At 42.3% G+C, this 20,435-nt stretch overlaps 1 protein-coding gene across 2 annotated transcripts in view; it reads right to left on the bottom strand.

The window, feature by feature from the left end:
- The window catches only part of CCR6 (C-C motif chemokine receptor 6), a 39,619-nt gene extending 19,920 nt beyond the window's left edge, over positions 1-19,699 (bottom strand). The window contains exons 1-2 of one of the 2 annotated variants that reach the window (XM_037817798.1): positions 19,465-19,699; positions 3,045-3,127 (exon numbers count right to left, since the gene is read on the bottom strand). The gene's annotated coding sequence lies outside the window, so the exon portion shown is untranslated. The remainder of the gene's footprint in view (positions 1-3,044; positions 3,128-19,464) is intronic. The other variant, XM_037817799.1, reaches the window with a different exon arrangement.
- Positions 19,700-20,435: the final 736 nt, after the last annotated feature.

The following is a 20,435-nucleotide window of genomic DNA, read 5'->3' on the forward strand; positions in this document are numbered from 1 at the left end:
AACACTCAAATCTAGAGCAACATTTTTAAACCTAACACTTAAAATGCTGATTAAATTTTTATTGCAATAAGAGAATGTGGCTTCCTAGCACCATTTTTGTTCATTACAACATGCAAAAGAAAGTGTCTCAGAAAGTAGAGGCTAACTGATTGAAGAATTTTAAAAATGAAAAGAACAATTAGTAATACATGGCCTAAAAAGCAGAACCAGCCCGATGAGCGGAAGAATGAGTGGTAGCCCACAATTCTCAACACAATTTACGAAATGCCAGGCAGTGCCCCACCTGCCGCCTAACAAAGCCACACTCCATCCCCCTGAAAGCCACCCAGGGTGACTCTATTTCATAGAAATCCATTTTTTGAACTTTGAAGGTTTCCAGAGTCCTCTGGTCAAGAGCAAATGACCCAGGGACGGGTGGGTAACAGTTTAAATCCATAGCAACTAGCACCTTAGCTAGTATCTGTTCACAGGATAGTCTCAGGGAAATGATTTTCTGGTTGGCTCTGGCTGGGGACCAGGAGTGGGCTGGTAGAAGAGGGGGCAGCACAAGGGAAGTAAAAGATCCAGGAGAACAAACTAGGTTACTGAAAAGGCAGAAGTGAGGGGATAACCCACCAACCTCAGTGGCCCATTTTGTCAAGGGCTGGCCCTACGCAAAAGAATTCAATGACTCAAATAATGAGTCATTAACATTATTTGTCAAAATATCGGTAAGAAAAACTGTGCCTAAATTTTAATGAAAACAAATTTAATAGTAAATTTAATAGTTAAATGGAAATTAAAGTAGAAGATTTTAAATCTGCGCTTACTCTTCACAGAGATGGCTCTGCAAGACAAAGAATGAGAACTAAATAAGAGAGAGTGTGTGTGTGTGTGTGTGTGTGTGTGTGTGTGTGTGCATGCACGTGCTATAGATTAAGTCCTAATTCTACACACTGGGTATTGAAAGCACTGCTTTACATTTATCAACTCTTTTAACCTCACACACACAAAAAAAACCTTTAAGGGTAAGCATTGTTTTGCCCATTTTATAGATAGGAATACCAGACACAACTAAGTCTGTGAGTAATTGTGCTACTTCCTCCTACAGTTTCTTACTACCCTTCTAATTCACTTTGTCCCCAGCAAACCTTACCAAAGTGCTTCCAGTGCTGTAAAATTCTTACCAGATCTTAAATAATATAGTTATTTTTAAATTTTGCATCAATATCACAGAATCTCACAATGGTAGGCATTCAATAAATATGTGTTCTGTTAATTCATTTGAACTAAGGCCACACAGTTCTTTATACTTTTGTTAAATAAATATCAGTGGAGCTGAAATGTTAGGCTGACTTCCTTCTGCTTTTGAATAAGAGTGGTTAAGACAGAAGCCAAAAGGTTTTTTTTTTTTTCTTCTACTGGTGAACATTTAGATTGTTACCAATTTTCCACTCATAAAAAAAAATGCTGCAAAAAAAAAAAAATCCTCGACATACCTGTCTGGCACGCACTATTTGTCTAGGACACGAGTGAATTTGATGAGTCCAAGGGTAAGCATATTTACATTTTTAATATTTTGATTGCCCTCCAAATTTCTGTAATAATTTACATCCCCAGCAAACAATTTTCTGACTGAAAGAGGAGTGCTAAAATATCTAACTATGATTGTGGATTTGTCTATTTTTCCTTTCAATTCTATCAGTTTTTCTTCATATATTCTGAATTCTATTATTAGAGGCATATATAATTAGAATTGCTATATCCTGCTGATGAATTGACCCTTTTATCTTTATGAAATATCCTTCTTTATCTCTGGTAATATTCCTTGTTCTGAAATCTACTTTGTCTCATATTTATATAGCCAAACTTTCTTTATTTTACTTTTAATTTATCTATATTATACATTTAGTGTGGTGTTCTTGTAGAATGCAGTAGTTAACCTTGCTTGCTGTTTTTTTTCTTTTTGAATCCAATTTGATAATTTCTATCTTATAAAAGGGTGTTTAAACCATTTACATTATCTAAGATTAAATCTACCATTTTGTTTGTTTTCTATTTGTACCATCTGTTCTTTGTTCTTTTTCATCCTCTTTCTTACTTGCTTTTGGATTGAGTATTTTTTTTAATTTTAAAAAATTTTTATTCTAGTGTCATATATACAATCTAAAGTTTCCCCTTTAAACCACATTTAAATATACAGTTCAGTGCCATTAATTACTTTCACACCGCTGTGCCAAAAGGTTTTTCCGATTGATTTGTTGATTGGTTTTTCAATTTCTGAGTGCCTTTTGCTTCTTTGGAAGTCACTTTTAAGTTTTCATTTTTAACTTGTTGACATTATATCTTTAATCATTTTAAGAATCGTTTTAATTTAGACCTTGCTTTTCTCTCTTTCTTGACAACACTGAATTCCACAAAACCTATTTTCTGCTGCTCCATAGCCTTGGGAGGCAGTAGACAGCAGCTCTTTTTACTATCATAGTATTATCTTTTATGGTCATAAGGCATTGATTACATAATCATTGTGGCATTGGCAGCAATTATCACAGCTTTGCCTGCACTGCAGTGTGTCTCACAAAAATGTCTACCCGATCAGTTTCTCTTACATAACTCCACACACCTGTTCATTTCCATGCACCCTCCCAGCTACCAGAGAATTTTGTATTGCATCAACAATTTGCTGCATCCCAAAATTTTCTTAGATGACTTTTTAGTTTTTCGAAATCTTATTTACGTGGTTAGAGAAGGAATTAATCTCTCTCCAGACTGACGCCCTGTGGTTATTTACAGAATGGAGCAGCAGTTCCACTGCGAGGCAATTAGAATAAAATCACGTATTGCTCATTGAGAGAAAAAGTGAGCGTCTGCAAGGCGCAGCACTCCAGGGGCAATGCATTTAGGAAAGCAGGAGCCTCTTATTCCATGCAAAAAGGTTCAAAACGCCAGCTGGAAAACGGAAGAGGGACACAATTCCAGGTTCAGCCTTCCCATCTCTGACCAGGATGTCGGTGGAGTCAGGAGGTTTTTGAAAGAGAAAGTTTAAGGCTCTTAGGCAGGCTCACCTGCTGGAATGCTGCAATCCAGAACGAATTCCCGGGCCACACTCGCCTCAAAGATGCTCCAGCCTCCACATCACCAGCAATCACTAGGCAAAAAAGCAGTGAGATACGAGAAATGGCCAAAAGCAAATTGCCAGATTACCACTTCCTATTTAAAAGTAACGCCTGTTTACCCAAATGGAGATACTTAACCATGTAAAGACTGCAGGTCATAAAATAATCGTGTGAGTCTTTGGAGTCCAGAGTCCAGCCAATTTTAAAGGTGATGAGAAAGGAAGTGTTCAGGCGTTTGTTAGTGTCTTTGAGTTGATTTTCAACTAGGTTTGTTCTCAGCATTCACACTCCTTGTCTAATGATCCGCTGTGATCACGGATATTTTGCAAACTGGGAAGCTTGGGAAATGATATGTGGAAGAGGCCAAGGAGCATCCTGGCTAATAGTGCACACTCTGGAGCTCATTTGTTTGCCTTCAGTCCTGCCTCATAAGCTTATGCATTTTATATAAATAATTTTCCAGTCTGAAAATGTGACAGTAAAAGTTAAAAGTCCACTCAGAACAAAGTCCCTTGACAGTTTGGTAGATTGATATCACAGTCGTAAGAAATTGCCTTAAAATTTGCAAGACCTTTTTAGGGGAATCATCTACTTATGGCTGTTGCTCAAAAACAGTGAAGATATGATGTGTAATTCAGAGTTTATCGGTAAGCATCATGCTCAACTATCGGAGTATGAAAAGGCAGCTCTTTCAGCTGGAGGACCCTATAAAACTTAGAATTAATCATTGCTGTGTCACCACGGAGACACAGCAAAGAGTATAAATTGGTTCCCTTAAAAGGGAAGAAGAATTTAAAAGGAAAAAAAAAATCAGTTATTCAGGAAATGTTTGTTGATTATATAAATAATCAAATTTTGTAATCTCAAGCAACAATTGTGAAAAGAAACAGGTTTTTCTGTCAAATTGACTTCCTCAGTGTTTGAGAGCTTCTTTAAAGCATGACAAAAGACTTAATATCTTTTCAATTTTGCCAATTCTTTCAAAACATATTTGACACAACAGATGATCAATAGCTGCTAATATTGTGTAGCTGGAAAAGGGAGGCAATTGATGCAATATTCCATAGACGTTGACCTTCATTGATTTAACAGTTCCGATATCTAATGTTTGGTAGCCGCTGTGCATGTCCATGAGGCAGCAGTTTGCAAGATTTCTGAGGAACAGACCGGGGTCTTGATCTGTCTGGGTGGCTGGTATACTGGAATCACTGACCCCACTGATCATGGAGCACCTGCCTCTTCACGAGATTTTTACTTGTGATACGGTCCCCAAATAGAGGACGGCCGCCTCTAATTCCTCTCCTCCAAAAAAACAGGCATGCTGCTCCTCATATTAAGAGGTAAAATTGTTTGCGTTTGAGGTGATGAAATATTCTGGGTAATGGATATCGGAGATGCTAGCACAATTTTATGCACATAATCAATACCACTGAAAGCAATTAATACACTTGATTAATACACTTGAAAGTGATTAAAGTGGGAGAATTTTGAGCTGCATATATGTCACACCAATAGAAAGTTTTAAAAAAGTAAAAAGTAAACTAGAATTTCCCTTTCCTTGAATCTAGATTGGCCTTGGTGACATTCTTGACCAGTAGAATATTGCAGAAGCAATAGTCTGGGATTTCTGTGGGTGGGTCTCAGGCATTCTTGCAACTTCCATGGGACCTCCTTTTTGGAACTGCCAACTCCGTGGACGCCGAGCAGCCCAGGCACGTCCTCACGTGACTCCAGTCCCACCGCCTCTGCTGTAACTGGATGGGAGCACCCCAAAGTGGGGACCACACAGTTGAGGCCAGTCAACCCACACCACCCAGCGAGATCATAACAAATTGTCATTTTGAGCCCCTAAGAGGTGGGGTACTTTATTAAGCAAAATAGACAAAAGGAACAGTGCTCTACTCCTCATCACATCCTCAAAAAGTCTTCTGAAGTAAAAAAGAGGTATTAAAGTCCCCAAACACATCAACACAAAAACTTATTTTGTTAAAAAAAATGACAAAAGAATTAAAACAGCCTCCCCAGGAAAGCCAACAGTTAGAACAGATGCTGGAAGTGGAAAGATAGAGCAAGAAGTCTAAATGCATGGTGGTTGTTGGGTAGACAGCAGCAGGTTTAAATAAATTAAAAATAAAATATTGAATCCAGCCGTGGTTTGGATCAATGCCTTGTGGTTTGGATAGCTGACTCTTTCTGCATATAGAAATAAGACAATGCTACTCATCAAATTCTGTCAGCAAGTTCCCCATAAGGAAGACATGCGCTTAACAGAGGGAATTACAAGCCATGCTGACGTCTCAAATTTTGGAATTTACAAAATTTTTAAGTTGCATATCCATGTGCCATGCCCATGCTGTGGATTTGGGCCTGGGGAGTTTGGACAGTATTTGTTACTCTATGAACGAAATGATCTGGCCTGAAAATGTTACTCCCAAAGAGCCAGGAGCAAGCCAGCCTACCGTGCCTGCTACAAATTAAATTTGCAGATAATTACCATGTAACCTATAATTATGGGCAGAGAAACTTAAAAGTATGCAATTGATTTCCCTAACTTTAAGGAACTTGAACAGTTGGAAGGTTGAGGTGTAAGTGCATGATAAATTAAATAATAAGGCAATCCAAGGTATGTGACTAGGCTGTGTGTGATTAATCAGATCAATCAAGGGAACTGTAATGTAAAGGAACAGTTTAAAGGACAGAGAGAAGAAAGACAAAGCTCTTTTGGCTGCAATGATCTAGGAAGTTTAGGCAAGAAGGAGGGCCTGGATTTTGGTGTTGAAGGATGAGTAAAATCTAGGAAGGTACGATGGGGTAGAAGATGTTTCAGCTCGAACAAAGGTGATAGGAAAGCTCAAAATCAGACTAGAACATGAGAACAGATGCGGGAGCTGTCTAGACTGTGAGAAGGGATGCGGGAGCTGGTCTAGACTATGATACCAGATACGGGAGCTGGTCTAGACTGTGTGAATGGACGCAGGAGCTGGTCTAGACTGTGAGTACAGATGCAGGAGCTGGTCTAGAATGAGAACAGATGTGGGAGCTGGTCTAGGCTCTGAGAAGGGATGCGAGAGCTGGTTTAGACTACGATAACAGATGCAGGAGCTGGTCTAGACTGTGTGAATGGACGCAGGAGCTGGTCTAGACTGTGAGTACAGATGCAGGAGCTGGTCTAGAATGAGAACAGATGTGGGAGCTGGTCTAGGCTCTGAGAATGGATGCGGGAGCTGGTTTAGACTACGATAACAGATGCAGGAGCTGGTCTAGACTGTGTGAATGGACGCAGGAGCTGGTCTAGACTGTGAGAACAGATGCAGGAGCTGGTCTAGAATGAGAACAGATGTGGGAGCTGGTCTAGGCTCTGAGAATGGATGCGGGAGCTGGTTTAGACTACGATAACAGATGCAGGAGCTGGTCTAGACTGTGTGAATGGACGCAGGAGCTGGTCTAGACTGTGAGAACAGATGCAGGAGCTGGTCTAGAATGAGAACAGATGTGGGAGCTGGTCTAGGCTCTGAGAATGGATGCGGGAGCTGGTTTAGACTACGATAACAGATGCAGGAGCTGGTCTAGACTGTGTGAATGGACGCAGGAGCTGGTCTAGACTGTGAGAACAGATGCAGGAGCTGGTCTAGAATGAGAACAGATGTGGGAGCTGGTCTAGGCTCTGAGAATGGATGCGGGAGCTGGTTTAGACTACGATAACAGATGCAGGAGCTGGTCTAGACTGTGTGAATGGATGCAGGAGCTGGTCTAGACTGTGAGAACAGATGCAGGAGCTGGTCTAGGCTCTGAGAATGGATGTGGGAGCTGGTCTGCCGTGAGAAGCTGTGAAAGGCTGGATAAAGAGCTGAGACTTTGTCTTGGTGACAATGCAAAGACACAGGATGCCTGTGAGCACTGGAATGACAGGGAGCAAGTTTACAGAACTGACAAGGAGAAGTGATACTGAAGACAGGGAGGCCAATGAGGAGGCCGCCCTGCCGAATAAAACCCAGCTGTGGGAGGAATGCCAGGTGGGACGACAACGCGGGCCTCTTTGGGTCCACACCTTGATATTTAACTCGCTCTGTTTCACTAATCTTCACAACAACCCTAGATGGTGTTGACGTTGTCATAACCATCCCCAACTTAAAGATGAGAAAAAAAATGAAATGCAGAGAAATAAAGCAAATTGGTCAAGTTCGTACACCTGATAATTCGAAGCGCCAAGGCTCAAATCCATGTCATTCACCCCAAAGCTCATGCTTTTCTGGAATAAATATGAAAAGGCTTAGGATGTTCTGGGGATATTTTGGAAGAAAATTTCATAAGGAGCAAGAGGAAGTGGGAATCAAAATGATGTCAAGTTTTACATCTGAGGAAATGGGAAAATGTTCCCGTTAACAGAAATAGGGAAATCAGGACTAGAAGCTTAGTTATTTCTAAATTTTTAACTTATTTCTTTAGGGAAGAGAAGTTATCGAAACTTACAGTAACTGGGCTAAGGGGGGAGGAAATAAGTTTCATGTTAAATTTCATGGATTTAATGAGATTGAGGTTTTGTATAACTAAAGGTACTTGAAAATGGAATAACAAAGCTGAAAATTTTGGATTCACGTCAGCAACACATTAGTTGTTTTTCAAGTTCATTGCTGGTGTCTGTCTCCTCATCAATAAAAGGGTGATTAGATATAAAGGTTTAATATGAGAATGAGAGACACACAAAATGCACACCTCATGCAATGATTAGTGGACAATAACAGCTCTGTAAACATCATTTTTATTATTGCTACTATTATACTGTAGTTGCAAAGAGCAGTTACAGGAAGACACACAGAAACAGTTATTCACATTGAAGCTATAATTGAGCTCAGAGATGTAGATGAAACCTCTGGAGGCTTGTGCTTATATATAGGGAGCAAAAGGACAAGTTAATAAAGTTAGGAAAAGAGACAGAGAAAAGTAACCAGAAAGATAAATCACTCAAAATTTAATACAGCATTATTAGGGGAGACAAGAGAGGAGAGTCCTTGATTAAAAACCTTCAATGTTGGAATATGGGAGCTGAAAACTAGCCTTTGCATTTAATCACTCGTGTTTACAGGGCTCTTTGAGGACACACTTTCAGGACAGCCCAGGGCATTTAAGAAGAGGGAATGCTGAGGAATTGGGGTCAACAGTTGTAGCCAGCTCGTTAAAAAAAGATTGACAGTGAGATTCCAAGAAATGGAATGGAGTTATGGAGGTGAGAAGGCACAAGTAAACTATATATATTTCAGCTGGGGAGTCAGCAGGCCACTTTCTTGATTCCCCTACACCATTCTCCCTGATGATTTCTGATTTCAGCTGCAGTTCTAGCTGAACTTTTTTGACAGCTCCCATCTCAAGCACCTTCTCTCCGGTTTTATGCCTTAAGGCTTTTTCTGCTCAGCCCTCAGGAACAACCCAGAGTGCAAGGGGTCACTGGTGGACAGCCCCCCACCCGCAGAGAGAAGGGAGTCAGTCCCCAACCAATAGAAAAATAGGAGTCAGCCCCAACCAATAGAAAAATGGGAGTCAGCCCCCAACCAATAGAAAAATGGGAGTCAGCCCCCAACCAATGGAAAAATGGGAGTCAGCCCCAACCAATGGAAAAATGGGAGTCAGCCCCAACCAATATAAAAATGGGAGTCAGCCCCCAACCAATGGAAAAATGGGAGTCAGCCCCAACCAATAGAAAAATGGGAGTCAGCCCACAACCAATAGAAAAATGGGAGTCAGCCCCAACCAATAGAAAAATGGGAGTCAGCCCCCAACCAATAGAAAAATGGGAGTCAGCCCCAACCAATAGAAAAATGGGAGTCAGCCCCCAACCAATGGAAAAATGGGAGTCAGCCCCCAACCAATGGAAAAATGGGAGTCAGCCCCAACCAATAGAAAAATGGGAGTCAGCCCCAACCAATGGAAAAATGGGAGTCAGCCCCAACCAATAGAAAAATGGGAGTCAGCCCCAACCAATGGAAAAATGGGAGTCAGCCCCAACCAATGGAAAAATGGGAGTCAGCCCCAACCAATGGAAAAATGGGAGTCAGCCCCCAACCAATGGAAAAATGGGAGTCAGCCCCAACCAATGGAAAAATGGGAGTCAGCCCCAACCAATGGAAAAATGGGAGTCAGCCCCAACCAATAGAAAAATGGGAGTCAGCCCCAACCAATGGAAAAATGGGAGTCAGCCCTCAACCGGTAGAAAAATGGGAGTCCGCCCTCAACCCACAGGGACTTGGGGGTCGGTCTTCAGCCCACAAGAGGACAGAAATTAGTTCTGAACCCCCATCTCAGGCTCTGCTTTGGGGGAACCCAAACCAAGACAGAATCCTATGTTTTTCCAAGCATGAGTGGCACTTTTAAGGACCTCCTGTGTAGCATTCAAAACCACCCTAAAAAAAGCCCCTGAAATTACCCTCTTGGCTCAAGAAGGAAGTATAATCTAGTGGTTAAAAACATAGGCTTTGAAGAATAAGTCCGGAATTTGAATTCTGCCTCCAGTGCATATTAGGTTAGCAAGACTCAGTACCCTTCTCTGGAAAATGAGCACAATAACCACTAATGTCATGGTAACCACTAATGTCACAGCATTTTTGAGGGTCTTACATAGAATTATGCACATGTAACGATGATAGCTATACAGCAAAAAATATGGACAGGCAGGATCCAGGTTCATGCAACCTGCTCTGGAACCTCTCCCAGCTGCACAGACGTTTGCTGACAAAGGAAGTGCTGGTCAGTCTGAACAGCAAACAGGCTTCCAGGCCTTGATCAAATGTTCCCTGATCAAATGTTCTCCCCCTGTTCCTCTTGGTTACAGTTTAGGAACCTAGATGGCACCCTCAAAACTTTTGATTTACAGTCCATATCTTTTCTCATTTCCCGGAAGAATCCATGAATGTCATCTCCCTGATTTTCCTTTTCTCCTCCCCAATTCTCATTGATCCAAATAATGCATATAAACCTGATTTCTTGCAATCCTTTGGGGAGGCAGGTCTTAGACCATGATGTCCCTGCCTCCACCGTCTATTAAGTCACTTTCCTTTGCAACCCAACTGGTGTGACGGGTCATTTCGCCATACTGGGCAAGGACCCAAAGACCCCCAGGGTCCCCCACAATATAGCAATTATTTCATAATATTTTCCATCTGAAATCATTGAAGAACTTATTCTATTTTTTCTTTTGGCATGATTGATTGAAATTGTCTTTTTTATTATTGATAGCTGGGATGAATAAAAATATGATTTCACATATAGAGGTACATGCTGTTTGTAGCCCTGCTGTAGAATTGAGCCCTACAAGCACAGAAATTTTAATCAATTCCATTTTATTTCACTCCCCTCAAAATAAAAAAAGGGTGGTACATTTGTAATCACATATATATATTCTGACAGTAAAGAATTTCCAGATATTGATGCAAAATTTTATATGCGTGATGATTAAAAATATTGAGCACCAAAAAAAATTTTTTTTGAAATATATTGAGCACCCACCAGCTTCCTGCTCTGTATGCTTGGAGGCTTGTTTCTCCTCCTTTACTCACACATTTCCATTCCTGGGCTCTGTAAGACATATTCACATCAAGATATACTTCTGTCCTTACCCTTTTCTGTCATGGCACTGGGTGAGTTGGCAAAGTAGGAAGTTGGAGTATTCCTGAATTGATTCCTACTGCAGGATGGTTTTATTTGTACCTGGAGGTAATGGCAAATCTCCCAAAATGTCATTTTAAACCCCGTTTAAAGGTATCCCCAAGTTGACATTCCCCTTGCTAAGTCCCCAAATATATGCAGCTATTCTAACTAACTGCAGTTTAAAAGAGTTCACTTCTGCAAATTTTACCAAAACACAGGGCCATGGGAACACCTTGTGGGGACCTTCACAGGGCCTTGGAAGGGAACCCTGCCACTGAGAGGCCCCAAGCTCCTTCCTCCTTATCTTCTTGATAAATCCTCTTCCAGTGTCTTTACCCAGGGTCAATCTTCTGACCGAGAATTGAACTTTCTTCTTGAAAGTTCTACTCTGAGGACAGAAAGCACAGCAGATCCAGATTCTGACAAACTTGGGTCTAAGATATTGAAACACTAGTGAAAAAAGTGTGAGTCAAAAAGAGAATAATTTTTGACTCCAGGAGGTACTTCTAAGAGATGCACCTCAGTTTGGCAAGAAGTGAAAACTTTGCCCTTGGGGCTGACCATGTCTTCTTCCTGGGAAAATGACTTAACGACCCCTTGTGCAAGTATGGGAGGTGGGAGTGTCTGGGAGCTTGTGGCCCTTAGGACCCTTTTTGAGGTGGTTTGGGATGCAGTGGAGTTGTACCTTTCCCTCTGCCATTTGTTGCTCGGTCTCTATAAATGTGCTTGAGCTCTCATTCAAACAGATGCTCTTAGAAGGCTAAGAGCCTGAGGCTTGGAAGGTGGCAGGAGGGAAGTATGGGCATGATATTTGCCTTATCCTGGCAAATGGATTAAGAGAAGGAGCTCAATTAGCCCCTGCAGCTCAGCACATTCCCCGCAGTGACTGCCCAGCCCATGAGGACACTGAGCATCTCAGAGTCAGATTTTAGGAAGTGTTTGTGTGCCTGAATATGCAATTCTGTTACTACTATCTCGGGAAAAGCCACTCCTTACTTGCAGGGAGTGGAGTTCCCTCTACGAAAAATGGACCTTTCCTCAGTTAATAATTCCACAAAGGGCCAAGTTCTGGGGCAGAAAACGAAAACTCAGAGGAACAGGCCTGCAAACGAGTCCTTAAGGGAATGACTTCCTCTATTCGGCTTCAGCTACTTGGGGCCTTGGTTCCGTTGAGTGGAGACAGGCTTCAGACCATGCCAAAGAGGTGGGGGGTGGCTGGCCTTGACCATGGAGAGGGGGCCCCAGGGCCAGGCCCAGGAGCAGCCCCCTGAGGTTGGACTATGCTGTGAACACCAAGAGCATCCTGGTTTTGTACCCAGTTTTTCTTTAATTGTCCTCTTGTCATAGTTCTCTCATGATATCACCACACCTTCAGCCATATCTTGTTAAATGTTGGAGTCTGGTCCCAGTTCTGCTGTGGGCAATTAAAGGAGCAGCCTGCATCCATGCCTAGAATGGAAGAAAGAGGAGGGCAGCCCCATGCCTGCCAGAGACTGGGTGATGGTACTGGCCTTGTCCCAGGGAGGAGAGAAGTCCTGGAACTTCAGGAAGTGATGCGAAACTAAAGAAGATGTGGCCCATCGCAGGGTCAGCATCGGAGCTCGGGTACCAGGACATCCCCAAGGTGTGCCCAGCTTGAGGTATGGGGAGCAAAAGGGAAACAAACTCTCCTCCCTATAAAGATTTCCAAAGCTGGTTTTGTTAGCTTAGCCAGTAGACATTTCAAATCCACATCTAAAGCACTCAGCACAGTGCCCACTGCAAACTTCCCAGCTCTAGTGTATGGATTTCCAAAGATCTCTGGCTCACACCGTCCACTTGGAACTGTGCCCCTCAACTGGCTTTCTCTTAATTTACACCTGAATGGTAATCTCCTGCTTTCCCACTTTTGACAAATGACACTTTGCTATGGAGTCCTTAGTTCTTTGCGTGGTCTCCTTATTGTCCCATCCACTTGACCTGAACCTCTTGGCTCCATGTTCTGCAGCTCTTGAGAAAATGAGGCTCACAGCTGCCTTAGCTTCTCGGATACTGATGCAGCCTGGACCATGTGGGTACCCAAGAAGAGGACTTGAACTCTGAATGCCTGAAAGCTCAGGAAGAAGAGCCAAAGAGAGAGAGCGCAGAGATGTGTGGCAGGTGCAGATGAGAAGGAAACGAATGGTCCTGGGGAGATGGGCGGGGCTCTGTGCCCTGAGGTTCTGCAGAAAACCTTAGGGGCTCTCTCTCCAGTCTACCAATTGTGGGTCCCAGGGCTGCAGGGCTGCAATCGGCATCTTGCCGGTGACTGGGCATGTCTTTTCCCCTCCACATATTTGAAATGAGAGCATGTCCTACATGAGCTCCAATCCCGGCATGGTCTTTGCCCTCAAGGAGACAGTATCGATGTGTGTGAAGACGTTAGGAACAATCAGAGAACACAGAGAGATTCTAGAGATTGCTGATGGAGATTGTGGTCCGCTATTCATCATTAAATATGGTTTGTAAATACTGCCATTCAAACATCAGAAACTTCTGAAAATGTCAGAGGGGTTGTCATGGCAGGGCCAGTTCTGGTGACTATACGGCAGCCGAGCACTGTTCTCCGGGTGGAGTTGGGTAAAGATCACCCCTAATGAACTCTAATGGGGAGAATGATCCCAGGGGGAAAGCTACGTGGGCGACATGGCATTGCAGGCAGAAAGCTCAGAAGTCCAATGGCTTTTGAAGCCACTCAAACACATCCCCTTCATTCCATAGCCATATGGAGCTGTTGTAAGTGTAAAGAAAGCAGTGGGGCCTGGAGGTTGGAAACCAGAACTCACAGCACTATGCTGCATCTCACTTACCTCCTGTGTGAACCGACAGGGAAAAGGGAGCCAAACTGTACTGCCAGGAAGTTCCCTCCAAACTCTACAACCCCAGGGTCCTAGATGTGAAAACACCGGGAGGTTGACATTTAAACATTCTACCAATAAATGATGTCTATACATTGAGCATTGTGGAGATAGATGAAAAATTATCACTATATCTTTAAGAATTACCAACCAGAGCCTAGAAGAACATGGTGATCATATTTGTGAACCAAACGCAAGGTAAGTTGGCTTCAGGTAGAACAGTTACAAACAAAAACTGGAAATACATCTTCTGGGACCTCAGATGCACTCAAAGGGAAAGATCTTTGGCTCCAAAGATCAGGGATCAAGTGGCTCCAAGGTGCAAAAGCCACTTTCCTCTTTAAGACAGTCAGGGAGCAGGTGTTTGGTTTTTGTTATGAATCTAAATGAATCTGGAGATCCAGGGCTGTTCACTAGAAATAGGATCCACTGGCTTCTTTTCTCTCTCCTTAAGTTTCCTCCAAAGCTCTGCTCATTCCACCCTGCCTCCCCACACTCTGGTCCCCACCCATTTCCTCCCCTTCCATTGTCCTGCTGGCTGTTCTTGCCTGGGTGCTGGGATCAGGGTGACAAACTACCCCTGTTTGCCCAAGACTGAGGTGTTTCCTGGAATGCAGAAACCTCAGGGCTCGAATCGGGATAGTCCTGGGCAAACCGGGTCAACTGGTCACCCCCGGTCTACTGGGGTAATGGTGCCCACCTCTAAAGAGTTTGGTTAGAGTGGTGACAGCATTTGCAGCCTTGTTGCCTGAGGGAAGGGTGTGGCTTTTAGTCTGGAGATAGTGAGGCTCGAGAGTGGAAAGGAAAATCAAGGGAAAGACAGCTGCCTTAAATATTTGAAGATCTGGGGCAGCAAAAAAGGAATGGCTTTATTCTCAGTTGTGCCAAAAGGAAAACCTAGACTAGAAGATATAAAGGCGGAAGGCGGTGATTTTGGCTGGATGAAAGGAAGAATTTTGGAGTCCTCAGAGCTGCCCCATCCGGGGTCTCCGTGTTTCCTCCAGCTGACTCTGACAGTCCTTCCCCTGAGCTGCGGTGAGGCTGACTCGGTCACCTCAGGTGATGAAGAGAATGGAGAAGAGTCTAGCCCAAAAGGTTACTGTGATCTAAAAGTAAATAAAGAGTAATGAGAAGCAGAAGGATAGGAAAGCTGGGAGGGCTGAATGTGAACAAAGGAGTTTTGGATTTTGTGAGAAGCATCATAGCAGCTACAGGGTCTGAGAGAATTAGGGAGGGGAGGAAAGCAGTTTAAGGAAGTGCTCCACTGAGTTATGGATTGAATCTCCAGAATGTTCTTCAAGAGACACAAATGAGCATTTGCCATTCTCTCTTCTTAAAATCTTTTGGCTGGTGGACTGGTGAGCTTTTCAAGAATGGGGAGACAATGTCATCCTCTCATGCACATTGGTGTTATACAGGCATGTCCAATCACAGCCCTAGCTACTGCTTTAAAGATGAGAATTCAATTTAACGATATTCATTTTCCTTAAAATGCCTGGGGATCTTCGAAACAAGAGGGGAGGGGACAGTTTTTCAAATTTTGAGTTGGCTGCATGAAAACAGAGGTCCCTTTGCAAAATTGTTTTTGAGGTCCCAAATTTAAACTTCTGACCCTGCCCAGAACATTTCACAACAATAACAGCCTTATTCTTACCAGAATTTATACATAAAAGTGAGAAACTGTATCAAAACTATACCGAGAAGACAGTCTGGGAAGAAATATATTAAAATAATGATGATTGTTTGAGGAGGCAGAACTAGAAGAAATGCGTATTTATTTCTTTGTTTTTGTGCTTTCCATATGATTAATAATGAGATAAATTTTTGCATAGTGAAACAAAATTTCTAAGAATAGAAAAAGAACAAATTGTAGCCACTGTTATGAATATCACTGATCTTTGCTGTTGTAAAACTAAAACCTTCTAGATTTTTTCCTGATAACATTCAGTGTCTTCATTGTCCCCTCATCACAATTTCTTTTCTTTTCGTGTTTTTTTTTTTTTCTTTGTCAGTTTCCAGACCCGTGAACATGCAGTTTTGTTTCAAGTCAGATGCCGGAAATGGTGAAGAAGAGACTGAATTGATGGACAAGAAAGAGGTGCCTGCTTCTATGAGGAAAGTAGAGCAGATCGTGTTTTTGATCTACTGAAATTATGATGGTTAATGAAACGAGGCTCTAAAACCAACTTCCAGTGAAGTTTGTTTTCCTTGAACTTACTTAAAAGATCATACACCTGTTCCACAAGAGCCTGTTGGTTTTGCCAGAACAGACAGGATCCCAATCACGGAGTGAAGAAGGTAGCATTTCAACCTGTCCTAGAGATTTAAGAGTGCAGTGGGATAACCATAAACTTCAGTCAGCTCAGGCTCTGAGCCACGAGACAGAGCTCCACCGAAAATCTAGACAGTAGGTACGTTCCTGCACCTGTTTCCTAACCACCGTGCTAGGAGCATACGCGAGAGGAGAGAGGCACATAATGTTAGCCTCTTCTACAGAGTCTAAAAAGTCCAAATTGACAAAAAGACCAAATAAGAATGATTTCTGTTATTACATTTCCATTTAATTATACTCACAAGACAGTGATCTTGAGATCTACCGAAATATCTGTGTATCTACCAGGAAGAAATCTGAAAGCCACATTTTTTTTTTTTTTTTTTTTTTTTTTATGCTCGAGTCCTGTGATGGAATGATTTTGATGTTATCTAGACCCACAAATGATATGTGTTTAAGGCCTCCTCTTTTGGATCTGCAAAGCAGGTACTGATCGTGTTCTCCAGGTGAGAAGGGGACAGAGGGCCCTCCAGGTGAGGCTCGGGGCTGGGGCCTCTGGGGGCTCACTGCATCCCCCAGGGACCCAGATTCACCAACTTCCCAGGGCCTTTGTTTTCATTTTGTCTAAAGGGCACAGCCACCTGGATTTAGAAAGCTGTTACAGAAATGAAAAAGAATGACATAATAATAGCAACAACAGCGTTACAAGGCTGATTTCACCAGCAGTGAACCAGGCAACTAATTTGGTTCAACTTGATGGGAAAGAGAACCTGGCTCCAAGATGTGTTTAGAGTTTAAACAGTGGTGGTAGCAGCAGCCTGAACCTCCCTTGAGCCTTTTTGATCCAGGTATTACGCATCTACAAGAGGGATTCCCTAGCCAAGCAGGTATATGAAGCACCTTTTGAAATGCCGATTCTGATTGAGCAGGTCTGGGGTGGGGACCAGCAGATCCTGCATTTCAAACACCTCCCAGGGGAGGCTGAACCCCACACTCCATCCACCTGGGGTACCTCAACCACTTGCACATATTTTGTAACTCATTAAGCCTCCGTCATCCAAAAGCCCCTTGAATTTTGGATGTGTGGGTATGGAGACACCAGAGAACAAAGGCCTTATAAGAGTGAACTCTGTCAAAAGAGATGGGTGCCAAAAAGGACAATGCAAAAGGCTGCCACAGTGAGTGCCTCACCCACTCTCATTCTAGGCAACACTGTGTACCCCACAGCTATGGGATCCCTGGTTTGCATCTTTACTTTATTTGCAGTAACCAGATTTTACCTAGAACAGGGCCATGTTTCACAACTGCCCAGCTTGAGCCCCGTCCGTGGTCCTGGCTATTGCCGCCTCACTCCACACTGACAGCCTCTGCTCACTGTCTTCAAAATCTCTCCCTTCTATTTTATTCTGTGACACCCAAACACCCCCAACCCACCCCCCACTTCCTGGGGCCTTCTCCCCCTTTAACATTTTAGTCTTTCTTTTTTGTGTTCTGTTCTCACTCTCTCCATGTATCCTCCACCATCTCATTCTACTCCCCAAAGAGAAAAAGTTACAAAACATAAAAAGGAAAATGTTTTTTAAATAGATAATTATCTCTGAGATAGAATCCTCCTTCGATTTTAAAGCCTGTGAGTTTCATGACTTTCTCATTATATCCTCTGAACTCTGAATAATGCACTGGATACTTAGTGTATTTTATAGTCACACAGTAATATCTAATTTATCTTTTGTTCTTAGGGAAGGTTATTCCATATAAATTCATCTTCAAGTGAAGTTGGCTTTTTTTCAGTTTTAAACACCTTTAAATTTGAGAGCTGATTGATGAAAATGTGCTGAAATACTTTGTGTCCCCTTCCATCTTCATTAATATAAAATATTATATACAATATATTACAACATATTATATCAAATATATGTAATCTTTGATATAATTGAACATTCTCTACCTTTGATGTAATAATATCAGTATAGTGCAGCCTTGCCTTGGTGATTTGTCATCACAACTGTGGACATGTATTTTTCTCCTCTGCAGCAATGCACCAAATACAATGCAAACATTCAAGTACTTGGGGCCTTGTGCTTCTGCATCAAATGGCTCCAGATTAAGTATATTTAGTTTTGAGATCTGCATCTTCTGTTTTTTTCCAGCTCAGCTTTCAACGGCAGCCTGTCCTTGTCATCCACACCAGTCTCATTTCCAGGGTGTTGACCCCAAGCTGTCAGCCTTCCCACTTCCAACCCTGTGTTTGCAATAAGCTCTGGGTTGAGAAACCAAGTAGACCTACTTATCAGAACTGCCTCTAAATTAAGAGCTGACATGTCTGAATGCACACCTGAGGGCCTCCCCTGGGAGTAAAGCACATGAGTTTTGGGGTCTGAGCTGGGCCCTATCTATTTTGGCTCCAAAGACTTTTTGTGTTCATTTCCTCTTTCTCAGTTTGCCTTAGATGCTTGATATTATTAGATGAGTAACCCCTCCAAGTAAGTGAGGACTCGGGGAGGTATGAAGAAGTTTGACAAGAGAAGACAACGCAAGATTAAAGCAAAGTCCTCTAATGTTGTCGTACAAATAGAAAACTAGCGATATTTTCTAAATGACGTAAATAACGGTAACTCACAGCATAGTGAAATTGATCGCTACCATCTAACACTTTCACTTGGGAGATTATGTCACCATGACTTCTTCAAAATACTACAGCATCCGGGATTCTCCTGAGCCAGACATATAAGCACTCATCGGCACATTTTCATAATGTTGATTTATACAGTCTGTTGAGCTGGCGCCAAGTACCCCCACTCCTTCCTTCTACCATTCATCACCCCTACTTTCTCCAGCCACACGGGACCTACTTCTACAGGTATTCTTTCCCCACCTAACGTTGCTTCCCTGCTGTTCTGTGTCAATTCCCATCCCTTCTCTCACACTATCAGCCGCCTCCTCTGAGCTCTGTCCCCTTATAGACTCACCCAGTGCCTCTCGTCCAGTTATCCAGGAACGGCCCCTTAGGATGAGCCCAAACATTGAGTCAATGAGTTTCATTTTTAATTTTGGTTTTGTGGAGTACACGTTTCTTCTTTATCGTTATGGCTCATAGGGATGACTGCTCTTTCAAATGTTGCTATAGTATATAAGACTCCTTGCAAACAATCTCACAGTACTTTCGTGAGTGCTACTTATTATAAATGAGCTCACAAGTGACTTGAAGAAGATCATATTTTATATTTCTGTGAGCTAGAAGGAGCAAAGGCTCTGGAATCAGAAAAATCTGGAAGCAAGACCCTCTGCTGCTCATGGTAACTATGAGACTTGGCATCTCTAAGCTCTTTGAAATAGTCTAATATCTACCTCCCAGGATTATGGTCATAAAATAATGCACAGAAAATCGCCAGAGCAGTGCCCTGTATACGGTGGTCTTTTCTCTCCTCTCCCCTTAGCAAGACTAAAATAACTACGTAACAGGCATTCAACAAATGTCTGATTTGAGAATATTTTGCAATATTCTTTGACCTTCAAAGTCTGACCATTATTAAAACAAGAGAGATGCTGTATTTTCTAAATTCTAAAACAAGACAAAACTTACCAGTAAAGAAGTAGCTTTTTGTTCCACAAACTAACAGCCACAGAGTTTTTCTCTTAAAATTGCAGATTTCTTCCAACTTTAGGTTTCTCTTCACCAGTGTAAACACACCAGCATTTGTTTACTGGTTAGACCAGTAGAGATGCTGTGCTATTTACACAATTTCTGGACGTAGGGGCTCCTCATGTTCCCTTCTCAGCTGTCTTTTCAAGTTAATGTTCTCTTATTCTTTACCCTCACCGGGTGGTGTGGTGAACTACCTCACCACAAGTTTGGTTCCTCCAACACATGCTTCAGAGTGGGTAAATGTAACCAGCCAGGTGGAGGAAGGGAGGTAAGCTTATGTAACTGGGTCACTTGACAATTTCAACTTTAGATGCAAATTTTTGTTTCAGAATTATTTGTTTGTTGAATATTACTTGATTCTTCTTGGAAATTACAAATTTGTTAGAATGATTGTAAAGTTCTCTGAAAAGCTCCACACCATACCCAATGAACTTTATAATCAACTACCCACATTCATATTATTAAAGGAATAAAAAGCCTGAAAATGCCATATGACGTGCATTTATGGGTAAATCTATGATGAATAGAGAATTAGAAACTCACAAGTGTTCCATTTTGGGTTTACAGTTCAGCTACAAAAGGAAGCATAACACAGGGGAAAGCAGAAATATCATCCTCAAAACACTCCTGGTGCTTGGTAACCTTTTCTTCAACATGTGGCTACTAAGTCGTAAGTTGACCTGTTTATGGACATCAGAATCTTGAGTTTCCTTTTTGTTAGAGCAATGATCGGCTTTCAGTATTTTGAGGGGAATCTGGGTGACCTGCTCCACCCAGGTCTACAATAAGCAAGAGTCCAGCTACAACCCCCCCCCAAGGAAAATCCTAAATTGAATCTTGATGGAAAGCACAGTTTACAACAAAAGTGAGAATATCCATCTCTGGTTTGCCCAACTCTCTCCTTTCCT

Source organism: Choloepus didactylus, chromosome 24 (genome assembly GCF_015220235.1).
Source record: "Choloepus didactylus isolate mChoDid1 chromosome 24, mChoDid1.pri, whole genome shotgun sequence".
Lineage (NCBI taxonomy): Eukaryota > Metazoa > Chordata > Mammalia > Pilosa > Megalonychidae > Choloepus > Choloepus didactylus.